Below are 17,364 nucleotides of genomic sequence, written 5' to 3' on the forward strand. Positions count from 1 at the left end.
TTGAAATATATATTTTTATGATTTTGAAATATTTTTGATCATATTTAATGCTATAAATAGCTTATATTCTATTGATGATATATGTACTACTATGTTATCATATACTAAAGTGATAACATATTTTGATTAATTAGGTCAGATATTTCACAAACAGTAGTAGCCTAATTGTTTGTTCACTGCAGTGAGCATTGAAGTGAAAATGCCATTGGATTTATGAGTGCGTATCTGGATGAATGTAGATAAGAATGGATTCCAGATCTATAGGGCATACCATAGACAGTATGGGGCATACAGATAATATGTGAGAATATCAGCAATTTTGAAGCATAACCGTGATAATAGCTTAATCTCATGGTTTACATTATGATGAGTAAAAACAACTTATTTGTTTACAGTGACAGACAGGGACGGATCCAGCTCCTGCTTTGAGATGTAAAGTGGGCCAGATTACAGGGTGTCTATGATTTATTTTTTTTTTTTCATGAGTTTTTATTAGATCCACAAAAATACGGTTATGTAGATTTCAATCTGGCTTAAGTTACACATTTTAATTAAGTGAAAAATGTAAAAACCTGACTGAAAATTCTATAAGACATTTGAGAATCCTGGAATGGTGACATTTTAAGTTGATTAAAAAATATATTTTATTGCTGTAGAGTGTGCTTAAAGTAAACACTGGGGGCCCACCTCTCGGACTTGTTGAATCGACCTTATCAAATTAAAGAAAAAATATATTAAATTAAATAAATAAAAAACAGCAACCATAAAATCTTTATTTTGATATTTTAATGCTTTTGTTATGTGAAATTATAACGATTTTATTCAGTATTCCTTCGCGCTGCAGTGTACCGTCTCCCCTACGGATAATTAATGGTATCTTCCTCTTTGCCCCTGTCAATCCATTGAAATCACGATCGCAAACGGGAGCCGAGATGGTGTCAAACCTTAGGACCGGGGCAGGTGCTTTCAAAACACACCGTCTCCCGTGGAAAAAGGTGCAATAGTTCTTCAGTACCGTGGAAAATCAGCATCAGTCAGGGACTGTGGATATCTGTCTACACCGCTGGTAAGTTCTCCTCTTCCTATGCTACCTCGAGCTCGGTATGAGCTTAATCTTCAATCACAGTGTATGAAATTCATCCATTATCATTATTAAGGTGAAACACGGACACGTTATCCAAATCTTTGCATTAACGATCACTTGCACTGAAATGCACCCAAGATAAGCACTAGTATAATGACAATCGGGAGAATGGACACCCCTGTTGTTGACTAAAATTAACCAAGGATGATAATATAATCATAAATAAACGCTCTGAATAGATGGTTCTCTGTAAAAACTGTTGAATTGCGATATTTTTAGGTGACAGAGCAGATCTGAGGCATCAGGGGACTTGTGTGCAACATAAACGTTTATAGCCCATGGGCTCGTACTGCTGTCAGATCAATTTCAGCTGTAACCCGAGGGCAACTTTAATATATTCACTGTAAAAATTCTAGTTTTTTGGCTATATATTAGTTACCCTACCTTATGCCTAAATTATGTTGTTTTTTTATGTGTGTGTGTGTATATATGTGTGTAATGTGTGTAGGCTATATATATGTATGTATGTTTAGAAGTATAAAGAATGAATTACCTTATAATGTAGGATAACATTTAGGCCTAGAAGGCAGAAGAATGCAATCTATACAGTACGCATTTTCTCATTTTGTAAAAAAAATAATAATAATAATAAAAAAATCCATAATTCCCTGCTTAAACTTTTGTCAAAAGAATATTAAATATTAAACAGCACATGTTGTTTAATATTTTATTATCATGTGCGACCTTCTTATTTTATTATCATCTGTTACATAATAGTGTTTTGTGTTTCTAGGTAACACATGCTCTGTTTTTATTTTATTGTTGGATACAATTACGAGAGAGGCTTATTTTGAACTTTAAATCATCAAGTGGTCTTTCACTGTCCCACTTGATGATTCATCGCATATTTTTACATTAACAAAAAGATTGTAGTAGTTTAAATAGGTCTGTATATTAGATTTACATTAAATACAGTTAGAGACTGTAAAATATACAGTGAGGTGAGTATACTGAAAATTGCTGCCTTCGCTGACAGAATTTGACAATAGGAAGATCAAGTCATGTCTGAAGCCAATATTTGTTTACTCGGATGCTTTCATCTGGTCAGATTTTGAAGGCAGCATACTGTATATGCATGAAACATACAATCCTGTGGTTGCAGTTTAGAGGAATGGTGTCTGATTGGAGCAGCTGAAAGAAGTAAACTGATTTATAACTGTCCGTTGTTTAATTTATGTTCAATTTATGATTCTATAGTGAGACATTTTTCCAGATCATTAGACGTTATGGTGCCTTGGAAGTGAAACCTTTATCATAATAAAGTATCTTCATACAGAAACCTTTGCTTTAGGACTGTATACAGAAAAAAACACCATTTACAGGATTAACATGACATCATCTGCTCCAGTTTAGCTCTGATTCAGCTTTAGTAATTTACTTTAGTAATATTTTGTACATATGCTTTAAAATTAAAATCAGTCTCCTGTTGATAAGACCGAGAGGTAACGTATATCGATTAAAAAGTAGTGGTCCTAAAATTGATCCCTGAGGAACTCCACACAGTACAGTACCTCATAATGTTCAGACAATTTATTATTAATAGATACTACAAATGTTCTTCCGCTAAGAGAACCATTTTAAAACAGTTTCAGATAGGCCAGAATACTCGCTTAAAGAATCTGGTGATCCACTGTATCAAACGCAGCGCTCAAGTCAAGCAGCACCAGAACTGAAGGCCAATTTCTATCTAAGTTTATTCTTATGTCATTTACTACTTTAATAAGAGCGGTCTCTGTGCTATGATGTTTTGTTTTCTAAAACCTGACTGAAACATCTCTAATTTTGCATGTGTATTTAAAAATGTATTGCACTGATTGAAAACTATTTTCTAATATTTTACTTAAAAATGCCAGATTTGAAATGGGTCTGTAATTAAATGGAGTTAAAATATCTGAATTCCCTTTTTTATGTACAGGTTTCCCTAGGGCCAATTTAAGATCACACGGAAAAATGGCAAGCTGCAGGGAGTGGTTTACTATCTCCAGGACATCATTAGATATTGAATTAAAGATCATTTTAAAAAGAGAGCTAGGAATTGGATCAAGAGAACAAGTTGGTTTCAGTTCTGTTACTACCTTTCTTAGGGTGTCAACATCAACCAAAGTAAACCCTTCCATTTGGATAGTATTCTGTGTGCTAATAAGTAAAGGAGGGAGCATAGAGATCTTGTTTTTGTTTACGAAGTAGATTTCTGATCTAATATTTATAACTTTATCTCTGTAGCCAGTAAACTCTTCACATTTGGAGCTTGGTAATGCAGAATTGCAATCAATTTTGTGATTTATAAGTTCATCTATGGTACTAAATAAAAATTGTGGGTTTTTAATATTTTCATTCATAAGTTTTAAAAAATAATCTTGCCGTGTTTTTTGAACTTCTTTGTTATAGTTTTAAATATTTTCAGTACATATATTAAGATGTATTTCTAGTTTAGTTTAAAAGAAGAAACTATATCATCTTGAGAATGATCACCCGACAGTTCTTAAGATCACTCTTGTCTCGTCCCATGTTGTTGTCCGATTATTGCCCTAATGCAATTTCCAAATGTGTGTCGTCCAGTTTGATAGACAGTATGAGGTCATCCCCAAACTGTTCTGGAGTTGTCCAGTCTGAATGCTTCGAGAAGTGACCCCTGCGATCCACCTCTATTTGCTTACATAGCCTGTCGTATAAAGTCTGTCACTTTCCCTGCGGCTTGTTCAACTCTATCTCTTCGACTCTTGTTGATATTTTGCTTTTCTGTGGATCTAGAACAATCACGAAATGAGATATGCCAACAGAATGTAATATCAGTAATCTGGGTGCACTGTCTCTCCTCTAACAGAATTAGGTTTTCAATGTGAAGGTCGTTGCTTTGGGCTTCCAGCTGTTGTGTGACCGATCATGTGAGTCTAATAGAAAAACAAACTCGTCAATCAAAAAGTGCATATCACAATATACATTATGCCATATTATGTTTAACGTACAGCAGGTTGGAAAATGTTTCCCAAACACAGATTGTGTCTTCTTGCTTTTATTTGGCTATTTGTATGAGAAAGCAAACCGGTACAGATGGTATAATTTTGCACAAGCTGCTCAAACTAACCCATTATTTTCATTAAGAGATTCATCTTTAAGCAAAAACCAAGTCGTCAGCGACAAACAGGTTAAACTGTGGTAAAATAGCTAATATTTCTATAATGGGCCATAGTTAAAGCAAAAGCCATTGTTGTCAAAAACTTTTGCAGGATAATATACAGTATATTTCTAATAAAAACACATTTAATATGGTTTTACTTTTCAAGATTAAAGATATACACTGTTATTTTTAGTTTGATAACTTCCATGACTAATTTTAGTTACACTTGATGCTCATAAGTTTGAGGTAAGTAAGAAATGAATACGTTCAAAAGTGACAGTAAAGACATTTATAATGTTACAAAAGATTTGTTAAAAAAATTTGAATCTTTTGAAACTGCTCTTTCGTTTCACAGTTTTCAACTTTCCCATGACAGGAATATTTTTGTATATTTTTTTTTTTTTTTTTTTTTTTTAAATGTATTAAAGAACACATACACATTTGTTTTTTATTGTTTCATTAAATAAAATCTTTTGTTTTTTCTTCATTGATTCAACTTGTACATTCGATTTTAATCAAGGATTGACTACAAATCTGCACTCGCATGGCTTGTTTTAGTTTTGTTTGTCCACACACTTACTGCAACCATAAGATTACGTGTTTGCCATCTACTTAGCATTGATCATACAAAAGTGTGTTTTGTAATTCATGTGTGAGGTTTTTGGTCATTAGGAGACAGTGTTCTTTGAATCTTGACTTTTGAGGCAATGACATCTGGTTTAGTTTAAGATCTGTGGTTAAGCAAGTGTGGACAAAGAAGTTTAAATAAAAGGGGGTTTTAAATAAATGATAATAAATTAGGAGTGTAGCTGGGAGTGCAGTGAATCCACTCCAGCGTTGTCTCTCATCCGTAATCCTCCAGCTTCATACAATATGGATTATAAAGCTACAAGAGCCACAGCTAGTCAGGCAGCCTGCCATGAGAGAGACAAACAGAATGAGAGGAAGTGATGCTGTCTTTAGTTAGCCTAGATGTACTTTTACCAGTGAATAGTGTTTAATAGCCTGAGACGAGTTCTTGAGGACTGAACAATCCTTTTTATATTTTATAGCATTAGTAGACATTTCTAGGGTATTGTGAGCCATTGCCAATGTCTTGATATGTGGTTGCTAAGGTGTTTTGGGTGGTTGCTATGGTTTCTCACGCTGCATCAGGAAAACGTCCCTGCTATTTAGTGTGCGAAAAACAGTACTCCAAAAGTGTAGTAGGCCTATATGTCCAAAAACATAGCATTTGAAAACAGTTGGTGAAAAGTCCCCGAATGACCTAATACTTCTGGTGAGATTCTAAAATGCGCATTCGATGAACACTTTACTACCCCATGAGGCAACGGGAGAGGATATATGAATGGCAGTGAAGCGACACAACTGATGCTGGTCGGTCACGGGACAGTAACAACATAGCGAATGATTTAGTACATCTGAATTTCATTCATACTATCCATATTCATACTATATAAATACTTTTTAATGGTGGCAGAGTAATTTCAAATTCAAATGTCATACCTACTCAGACAGTACGAGATTTCGGACACAGCGTTAATGTCCCAGGTCAGAAGATCCCACCCTCAAGTGAGTCTCTAAATAATATTCTGTCCACCAGGCAAAAATATGCTTTGGAAAGTAATAATATCCCATTCCTACAAAACAAAAACAAAACAAAACAGACGAGTTACATGCATGCCAAAGTAAAAAAAAAAAAAAAAAAAACTCTAAACACACACACACACACAAATTGATGTAGAAACAATTTTCACTCAGAAATTGATAGTAAATGTCACAAACAATTACGAAGAAACTGCAAGTTACACATTGAATTAAATGTGAAACTTTGACGTTGTAAAAATTAAATAGTATTTTCTTGTAAAACCTACTCCAGCAAATTAGGGTACATTTTATACGACACCAATGTACTAAAAACAAGAATGGTTTTCCTTTGTGTTTTTGCGCACAGACAACAGAATTTTCAAAGTGATCCTCGTTCACACAGATCCGTAAAAATGACTAAAAACGCTGTATTACGCTGCCAGGCCAGTAGTTGGCGATGTTACTTTGTAAAGAAACGACTACACGCCTGTAGACTGAACACGTAATACGCATACACGTGACGTCAACGCTTTCACAAATTTGTGTTTTTGTTGTTTACACAGAGACGATAATGGTATCATTTAGGTCCCTAAAACACTGTTGTCATGTAAATGAACGGCCAAAACGCATAAAAAGTTCTGCGTAGTTGAAAATGGTGTCGTGTAAAAAATAATAGAAAAATAGTTTTTTACAGTGTGTAAACAATAATTGTAATGCTTAGAGGATAGGCTAACGTTTCAATAAACAAACTGAAGTGTTTGAATTATACTGCTTTTACACTGCAATAAACACTTGAGTCATGGCATCAGAACACATCAGTGTGACGTTTTAAGTCTGCTATCGTAAAAGATATGTTATCTTTGATGATATGTTTCATTGAAAGTCTCTGCATTAAAGACCGACATTAAATTTTTAGTTCCTGTTCACCATGGCCTTGGGTGTCAATGATTTACAGTATTTGTAGGCTATATACTCTCTGTTTTATTAGTCTGTTTTGACAGTGTGTAAAACAGAGTGTGAGAATGTGAACCAGATATTATAAGCTTTTTGAATAAGCCTTGATTTAATCAGCAGATTGATCTTGGTCTGGATGGTCCAAAGACGGACTTGTCCCATGTGAATCTCGCTATATTTAAGCGCAGACATATGTGTGTGGGCAAGCATATGCTAAGACAGGGATGTGAGTACATGCATGTGTTCATGTCCACCCAAGTGTTCACATACTGTATGTGAGTAGATATACACACTGAGACTGGGATCAAGTGGAAAAATAGCTAACTTGTATCTTGCAACAGCTGTGTCAAAAGGAAACAGAGCAAAAGTGCATCTCAGCACTGTATGTCAGAAGAGATTACCTGTTGCTATGCAATATAGGTGATCCATCTTGTTGCCAAGGCAACTGCTTCCTGACTGAGAGAGAATGGAGAGTGATTTGGGAAGGCTTTGCGTTCTGTAGAGTGGCCTATTTGTGCTTGTGAAAGACAAGCCTCGGGCCACGGTGGAACCGTCGAGATGGGTCAAGCATAAAAATGTTTGCTTATATAATTCTGTTGTTCCCCCTGTGGGCGAAAAAAACATTTCTGGGGTGCCACCTCCATCTAGTGGTCAGAAAAGACATGTCCATGTGCTTTATTCAGATAACCATCTGTTGTTCAAATACTGTTTGCAAGCCTCATGTCAGCACTGTCTTTTCTTTAGCGATGACAGAAGTGGAGCCGGTGTTGGATTTTGCCTCATCGGGCCGCTCTGGTCGCCGTAATGCACTGCCCGACATCCTGGGCTCTCCTGTTGGAGTCCCTCCTGATCTGCCTCTTAAACTGGCAGAACTGTCCCTCACAGGTAACTCTTTTATACTTTGGATTTTATAAAAAAATAAAAAAAAAAAGTCAACAAAGTATAAATAAAAAATAATTATAAAATATAATGTAAAAAAAGAATATATAGGCTAAAAATGCAATATATATAAATATATATTCATATATGAAAATAAAGTAGTACTGTCATATTTGCTCATCTAGTATAAAAATTTGTAAATGTATAATGAATGTGTGTATCTGGTGTGTGTATATAAGTTTTTTAGGTTTCGGTTTCGGTACGGTTCTAATTATTATTATTATTTATTTATTTTATACAGAAAACATTTACACCCCTAATATATACAGTACACACACACACACACACACACACACACACACATGTTTGTGCTGTCAAATTGATTAATCGCATCTAACATATAAGTTTGTGTTCAAATAATATATGTGTGTGTGTGTATATAATATACCGGTATATACACACACACACATATATATATATAATATATACACGCATATATAAACAAACTTTTATGTTATTAATTAATCGATTTGATAAATCCAAAATAAAGTACACATCGCGATTATTATAAACTATTATTATATTGTGTTGTGGATACCACTAAAGTATGCAAGTAGTTATATATTTTTTTCTAATTATGCTCAGCTCCGTAATATTATTTGAAATATTCCTCTTGTGTCGAGTAAACCTTGTAGAGTAAAGTTACAAAATTTGAAATCTGTCTTTTGAGTCGGTTGTTAATGAACTGGTCAAACTGGTTCACAGATGATTCATTAATGAATCACACTTTATTTGAATGCTTTTCATCCTCATCCAGTTATCAGAAGAAACAAGGACATTCAAAAAGTGAGGGAACTCTGGTATTGGGTGGAAAGATACATTTCAGTACTGAATAATAGAAACATCTATTATTCCTCAGTGTTAATGGTCTCTCTGTTTCAGACGGTCCAGGTGATGCTCAGTCCCCGTCTACGGAGGAACCCCCCACTCCCACAGAGAGCCCAGAGGTGAAGGAGGGCTCCTAGGTGGCTGAGTCTATGCCTAGACCACAGAGATGGGGCCTCGACCGCCCTCGCCTTTCCCCTGGAGCTCATCCTCTACCGACTGTTCCTGATGCCTGTCAGACTGCATTATGGGAAGCAACAGAGGGCAGCTAAAATCTGAAATGAAAGACAAGGTCTTCAAAGGGTCTGTGCAATGAAAGAATAGAATGTCCAAAAAACAGGAAAGGAAGCAGACTTGCAAAAGGAAGTCGAAGAGCAATCCTCACTTTTTTTAAACACATGAAGCCAAAACGTGGTGGGACCTGCTTGAGAACGCTTTAATAAATTTTACACATTTGTTTGACAAAATGCTGTTCTTTTTATGAGCTTTCTATCTAATAATGACTATTGTGAGTTACGTATACATCCAGTTGTGGTTTGATATTGTATGATATTATGTGATCTTAGTAATGTGTCTTTGAAAATCGCCTCAGTCTTTGGAAAGGGTAACGGTGAAGAGATACAAGCAGATGTGTATGAATATTCAAGCGTCATGTAGCATTATCTTTTTTAGCCTTCAAAAAAAAAGGATAAAAAAGGTTACTTTTTTAGTAAAAAGTGAGGGGGGGGGGGGTGAAGTAGGAAAAGACTGGGAGGGAAATGGAAAGTTCAAAGTAGGATAAGAAAAAAATAGTTTGCGTTTTGAAAAAATATTCAAAATGCACACTGATTTCAAACTTAAATTTGAATGGTTTACCATATTAAAATGGATAAAAATTCTAAACTAATATAATCTCAGTGTGCAAAGGATTTTATAACTAAAAAAACGTCCACTTTCTCTATAAACTCTCATATACTGTATGTGATGTATAGATTGTCCTTACTGAAAGGAAGTGTACTTACAATATATGTTTATGTTTAGATCTTCGATGTCAGTTGAAAATACATGTTCTTGAAAATACATATAAACTCGAGTTAATAATTGAGCTAATCTAAACAATATGATACAAGTGAGTACTTGTTCCTTCTTTAAATGTGGTGGTTGAGGGTGTCCAAGAGCCATAGCCTTTTTAAGGTCTGAAAACATGCAAACTGAATGGAGGAAAATGACTTTGATGTTTGACAAGTCGAGAGAGATCTTTTTTATTGTCTGTGTCACGATAAGTGTGAAAAGTGTATTATTGGTGAAGCGCAGGGCGTTTTGGGATGTCGATTTTTGTCTATTTTAATACGTGTGTTTATTTTACATTATCGTCCCATTTATACTCTACGCTGATGACTGCTAATGTATGTAAAATGTTGTAAATGTTGTAATTGCCAAACGGGGATAAAATTGCCTTTGTATGTTTTTACACTGCAGTAGCCTAACTGCTGTTAAAAACACATCGATGACGTCACACAATGTGTGTATTGTATCTGACATTACAAAGACAGTGAATCTGTGAAGCTCTATGTATATACACAAATATCGAAACCGTATGATACCGAAAGGGGCCAGTATGAGAAAATCAATTGACACTTGCTGTACCTCAGAACCCTTTTAAATTCATTAAGTGCTGTCTGTTCACCACCAGGTGGAGCCACTGTTCGCATGTGGACATTGCAAGCTACTGTATTGTAATATTGATGTTTTCAATATGAAACAATAAGAGGGTGACCATGTGTTTCTCTGCAATAAAAGTCTAATGTCATACATATATGCCATAATACATTTATCTTTTTACAGGAAGTAAAGAGGCATGTGAAGCTATTTTTAAGTAAACAATCAATACAAATGGATTCGTATAGCTACAGTATGGCACCCAAGCAGTAGATTTAGACAAGTCAGGGTGAATTATTTGATATTGAGATGGTCTGTGTGCAAATCAGTGAGTGCTCTGTGAGCCCTGGCAGACAACGTAAATGTTGATTTGTAAGAAACAAGTCATGACAGTGCAGCGTTTGAGATAATTCTTTTGGTGAAAAGGTCATTCATTATTTTCCCTCATGTCATTCCATTTGCCTTTTATTTTTCTTCAGCGGAACACAAATCAAAAATCATATGAAAGATGTTCATGCTAGCATAGTCATGCTAACCCAAAATAATTACGCTACTCTTTTCCATGCTACAAAAAAAAAAAAAAAAATACAGTCAAGCCCGAAATTATTCATACCCCTGGCAAATTCTGACTTAAAGTTACTTTTAATCAACCAGCAAGTTTTTTTCTTGATTAGAAATTACACAGGCGTCTCCCAGAAGATAATAAGATGATGTACAAGAGGCATCATTGTGGGAAAAATGATTACTCATCTTTTATTTACATTTGAACAAAAAGTGGCATGTCCAAAATGATTCATACCCGTCTCAATAATCAATAGAAAAACCTTTTTTGGCTATTACAGCAATCAAACGCTTGCTATAATTGCTGACAGCTTTTTGCCCATTCATCTTTAGCGATGAGCTCCAACTCTTTCAGGTTGGAGGGTCTCCTTGCCATCACCCTGATATTTAGCTCCCTCCACAGATTCTCAATGGGATTTAAGTCAGGACTCTGGGTGGGCCACTGCAAAACGTCAATGTTTTTGTCTGCTAACCATTTGTTCACCACTTTTGCTGTGTGTTTTGGGTCGTTGTCATGCTGAAATGTCCACTGGTCCCCAAGGCCACGTTTCTCTGCAGACTGCCAGATGTTGTTGTTGAGAATTTTGATGTATTGCTCCTTTCTCATGGTGCCGTTTACTGTGATTAGGTTCCCTGGTCCACCGGCTGAAAAACAACCCCAAAACATTAGGTTCCACCACCATGTTTGACAGTGGGGATGGTGATCTTAGGGTTGAAGGCTTCTCCTTTTTTTACGCCAAATGAAGGCCACATCATTGTGGCCAAACCATTAAATTTTTGTTTCATCTGACCATAAAACAGAAGACCAGAAGTCTTCTTCTTTGTCCAGATGAGCATTTGCAAAGCCCAAGCGGGCTTTTGTGTGCCTTATCTGGAGAAATGGTGTCCTCCTTGGTCTGCGTCCGTTGAACCCAGCGGTGTGCAGTGTCCGTTTGACTGTCTGCCTTGAGATGTTGCCACAAGCAGAGCCCAAATTAATCAGGATGGCCTTGGTTGTGATCCTTGGATTCTTTTTTACCTCTCTCACTATCCTCCTGGCCAGCAGGTGTCACTTTTGGCTTCCGACCACGCCCTCTGAGATTTTTCATATTGTGGAACGTCTTGTATTTTTTAATAATACTTTGCACTGTAGCCACTGGAACTTCAAAACATTTAGATATGGTCTTTTCCTGACTTGTGAGCAGCCACAATACGCAGCCGCAGGTCTTCAGTGAGCTCCTTTGTCTTAGCCATGACTTTCCACAAACCAACAGCAGAGAGCTTCTGTTTTTCACCTAAAGAGTTGATTAAAACCGCTGTTCCCAATGAATCGGGGTAATAATTCGGATGCTTTAGAACAGCTTGGACTATTTGGAATGGTATAGATCTTTGGATTTCCCATAGACTGTGACAGTTTGCAAAGGGTATGAATAATTTTGGACATGCCACTTTTTGTTCAAGTGTAAATAAAAGATGAGTAATGATTTTTTTCCACAATGATACCTCTTTTACATCATCTAATTATCTTCTGGGAGACACCTGTGTCATTTCTAATCAAGAAAAAACTTGCTGGTTGAATAAAAGTAACTTTACAGTAAGTCAGAATTTGCCAGGGGTATGAATAATTTCGGGCTTGATTGTATATATTTACTAAAACCTCCATCTATATTCATGAGGATATTTTACACAATAGGGGCCTATCTTTATCATCCTTTTGTGCTTTTAATACAGTTAGTTTATTATTAGTTCATGATTTCCCCCTCAAGGGCCTTAGCAAACTTAGCAAATACCCTCCCCCTATGTGTCATTTAATATAAACACTCCCAGTTTCTGTTAATAAAAAAGTTTGAAAACAAGCAGAATTACTGCCTTCATCCAATACTTTATCACGCTCTCAATTAATCGTCCTAAACATCTTCGTATAATGCTCATCGTATGGCCTCAGTCTCACTGATTACTAAGCAAAACCGACAGTGATACTGCTGATATTATGGAGTCCCTCTTGCTCTTGGCTCTCTAGAGCAGGTTTGATGAGGGCAACATCCAGACTCCATCCAATAAAGATTAAAGGAGACTTCTAATCGTGATAAGAACCCCTTTTAAACATCTGCCCATCTGTGCCATTCTGACATTTTAAGACAACATCTGTGCTGTGATGAATCCACATGAAGGTTTATATACTGTAGGTCCTGATCATTTGATCTAATCTTAAATTTGTCTAAATAAGCATTACATTTGAAATGCAGATTAGTGCCAAACAAAAAGTGTAGTGTAAATGATGCAGAAACGTAACTACATTTAGTCTCTATCTTAAAAGCCTAAGCGTTTGCTTCCACTGTATCACATGACAATAAGCTGAAGTAGAACTTCCCTGTGGAATAGGAAGAGTATTGGATAAACGGCTTTGTTTCTGAGCTGCATATTATATTTTGAGGCTTCTTGGTGGTCAAAACATCCTTCCAGCCATGTTAAAAGACAATATCGTAACTTAATGAATTTGCTTAGTAAAATAACAGTAATGAATTCACTTTACAATAAAATTTTAACAAAAAATCTGCATGACAATCATTTAATTAAAGATAATATATAATATGTTTTATCTAGATTGATCTAAATCGAGGTTTAGATAATTAATTCATGTATAATCAAATATTTGTAACTGTAATGAAACCTGTTTCACATGTATTCCTGTACAGTATATAATAAAAGGCATTCATAGCATATGTTTATTATACACACATTATATAAGAATAAATTAATATGAGAGGACAGAAATGACAAAATCCTCCATTTATTGAATGCTAATGCACTCATTATTTAGGCTATATGAGGGATAATATAATACAGATTCAGTGAGACATCAAATAGAGCTATATTGGGACCCCCTCCCTTGGTATATCAAGCACATGGACTGACTTTGTGTCTGGCTGTCTGAGGATAGCGTTAGCTTGCATGTAGCCACCCAAATATGCTGTGAGGGAGTGTCAGCCAATAAGAATGGTGAATGTGCCATTGCTATGGTAACATGTTGCCATGGAAACCACCCAGGCTTAAAAAATGCACTGTATTGCTAAAGAAAAAAAAACCTGTCTTGTATGTTTTGCAAAAGGAACATGCTCAAGACTCTTTCATTTGATGTTTTCAGAAATCATGCAAGGTCAATCATGTGACTGTTTGCGGTTACAGAAGCACGACATGGAGAGACATTATGTGGAGGTGGGATGGGTGAAGCCTGATGCAAAGCTGAAAACAAAGGCTACATCCTCACAGCAGCGGGATACTATCACATCTGCCCACATGCGGTGCAGACAAAAAGCATGCTAATAACTACATGTCGTGTGAAAGCACAGCTAGTAGTCGCAACCCCAGGCAGTTGACTCCATCCATGGCACCCTCAGATCTTCCGTAATACAGACACTGAAGACCTTAACCGAGGGGTGACCTTTTCTTTGGTCCTGAGCCTAATAGTCTTTTGTGCATTCTTGGCTGTACCGGGCCAGAGGAATTTGTTGTGTTGTTGCAAATGATGATGTGTTGATGTGAGCCAATGAAAAAAAATCGGCAGCTTTCGTAGCGCAGGGGCATTTGGGGTGGCAGTACCAACTGAGACTCGCGGCACATGCCGTTTAACGTGCCAGTCATGCTGCCTGAGGTTGGGAGAGAGAAAGAGTGAGAGATGGAGCAAGTGGAGGAGGGGAGAGCCAAAGTGAGTGCAATGGATAGAGATAGAGGTGCAATGATGGAAAAAGACATGCAGACAAACATTAAGTCAGACCTCTAGGCAAAAACCACAATGAATTCCTATATGTGATTTATTGCATGAGCCACAATGATCCAAGACGGGACAAGAGGCTTTCATTGGTTTAAAATTTGCAATGGTTTAAATAAGTGGTTTGCAGCTGGTTTTTGATTGGAATTTACATTGGACAATCAAACACAGTATACCAAAATTGTTTAATAATAATGAATTAGGGATGAGCAAAAATGCTTTAACAATAATGATAATAACAATAATTATAATTATAATGAAACCTTTTTATTATTATTAATTGACACATCTTTTATTTTGCATAGTTATTTGGTTAGTTGCATTTAGCTCCAGCTATGCATCAACCTGTTGAGAACCAGTGATTTAAATAACATCAAAATAATCATCGAACACAAATGTGTCCTCTGGTGGGGGTCAGCTTCATGTTGATATAAAGGCCTGAAATGGCCCAGATATCTTTAAATGTTAAATGAGTTTCCGGCAATAACTAGGCATTATCAAAGGCAAGGTCATGCATGGTTTTATTCCCACAACTCACTGCATACTTTGCGTGTATCCTACTGTATGTAAGTTAAAGTATAAAACTCATAAATAAACAAATGTGAATGTCAGGTAGCACAATGAGGTTATTCAGCAACTGAAGCCATTAAAAAGTACCGGAAATTACATTCTGTTTCCATTGCACGTGCATTCTTTCACTGTGATGCAGACATAACTAAAAACAGTTTACAGTGATAAAAACATGTGGCGTCACAACACAGCACCGCTGAACCCACAGCGAAACAGACAATATAAATGAAGATGACTTGACTTGACTTGACAATGAACGAATGACTCTTGTGAGCCGATTCTTTAATGGATCAAAACACTGCTAGTTTATATTGCGTTTTACTTTATTTTATAAAGTAGGCTACTACTAACAAAACTCATAACTAACTCATAATCTTTCATTCTAGTTTTAACTAGGCCTACACATTGTCACATGAAGAACCAGTCAGTAACTTCAATGATTTTAAATCTTGCGTTAGTTGTAAACTGTAGGCCTGTGTTTTATTTACGAAACAGAATCGACTCAATTAGGGTTGTTCATTCGTGAATCAGACTCCCCCGATTGCCCATGCTTTTGATTCTCTAAAAAGAACCGCGGCTAACAGGGGTCATACGTTTAAGAATTGGACACTGATTGGCCTGTAACTGTAATTAAAAAGGTAACTAATAACAACAAGTTCAATTGCTGCCGTAAGTTCTGTTATACAGCACTTGTTTCCTGGTCGGTTTACAATGCGTTTGGTGTCATTCATAGGGATAAAAGACTGGGAGACAGATTCAACTGAATTTACCCCCTCCTACCTTGTGACCGACTATAGGCGGGTATTCAGCTCACCCGCTTTCTGACCGTTATAATCGGATCTTTTGTTGAAATGTTGGCGGCCCGTTCTGGGCCGGAGAAAACTAGGCAGCTGATATCTGCCTCTCCATTGTGCATTTTGATCGAGACGGCTACCAGCATTACAACTTTATACTGGGGCAACCGTCAGCGCTCCCTCCTGAGACGCTGGTATTTTTCCACTTGGGCACCATTGGGAGAGACACAAAAGGAAAAAAGTGCCAAGGAACAGTTTAGATTGTGCAGAGACTACAGTCTCATTGTTGGGTGTAATGTCATCTGTTCCCTGAACAGTGTGCTTTATGGGACAAATCATCTGTAATGATTACGCCTAGCAAGGGATGAATATTGTCCACAATAGGCTATAGTCAAACATCAGTTGATACATTTAGTTGAAACCTTTTAGTAGGCTACATAGGAACTGCATGCAGTTATGGAAGCCAGTTTCGGCCACAGAATAAAACAATTAAAATATTAATTCAATTAAATGTTAAACGAATAGTTATATGTACAGTTATAGCAGTCAGCTTAAGGTAGCTAAGTATGCAATTAAAAAACGAAATAACTCCAATATCATAGTTGTGTGGAGGGGGGGGGGGGGGGGGGTTTAAGCATGACCTGCTGTGACGTCACAATTGTGTTGCACTGTGGTCTATAGATCTGCCTGAAGTGTACATGTTGGCTGCATCCGAAAATGTAGGCAGCTGACTAGTGCCTCGCTGCCTTATCAGGCAATGCCTTTGCAGGCAGCATTTGCGCACGAAGGTACCTCACGAAATTGATTTCAGACTGACTTCTGAGGCAGTGTTACTGTAGTGTTACGGTTTAATGATCTACAGCAAAATAGCTTTGGTGAAAACTAAGTAAATATTTAATTTCTTGCTTGAAATAATATTATAAGTGTGAAACCATTGATCAAAAATGTACATGATGACCAGCCGCAACTTTCAGACGCCATATTTATTTTTCAACTGTCACAGAATGGAAAGCACAGGATTGTGGGATATTAAAGGAAGCAAAGGATTAATCTTTGCTGCCTTCAAAAATCGATCAGATTATCAGGCAATGACTTTGCAAGCAGCGTTTGCGCACGAAGGTACCTCACGAAACTGAATTTGATTTCGGAATTCCGAGGCAGCATAACGGTTTAATGATCTAGAGCAAAATAGAGCGAGCTTTGATGATAACTGGAGGTGGGGGGTGTACTGTTAGGCGATCATGCATATATGATTAGCTTTTACATAAGCATCAAAATGTACAATGTCAGGTTCACTTCAGGGGCAAAATAATAAAATAAAATAAATTCTGGAGTGGGGCTGGCTGGACATCCCAACACAGAGATGAGTGCTTCATTAATCTGTAATTCATCACCAGCTTATTCACCCCCTAATGGAGGCAGCACAGATCACATGTTAAATTTGGATCCTAGTGATGTAATGGCAAACAAATGCTGCATTAACTGC

Source organism: Phoxinus phoxinus (assembly GCF_949152265.1).
Source record: "Phoxinus phoxinus genome assembly, chromosome: 10".
Lineage (NCBI taxonomy): Eukaryota > Metazoa > Chordata > Actinopteri > Cypriniformes > Leuciscidae > Phoxinus > Phoxinus phoxinus.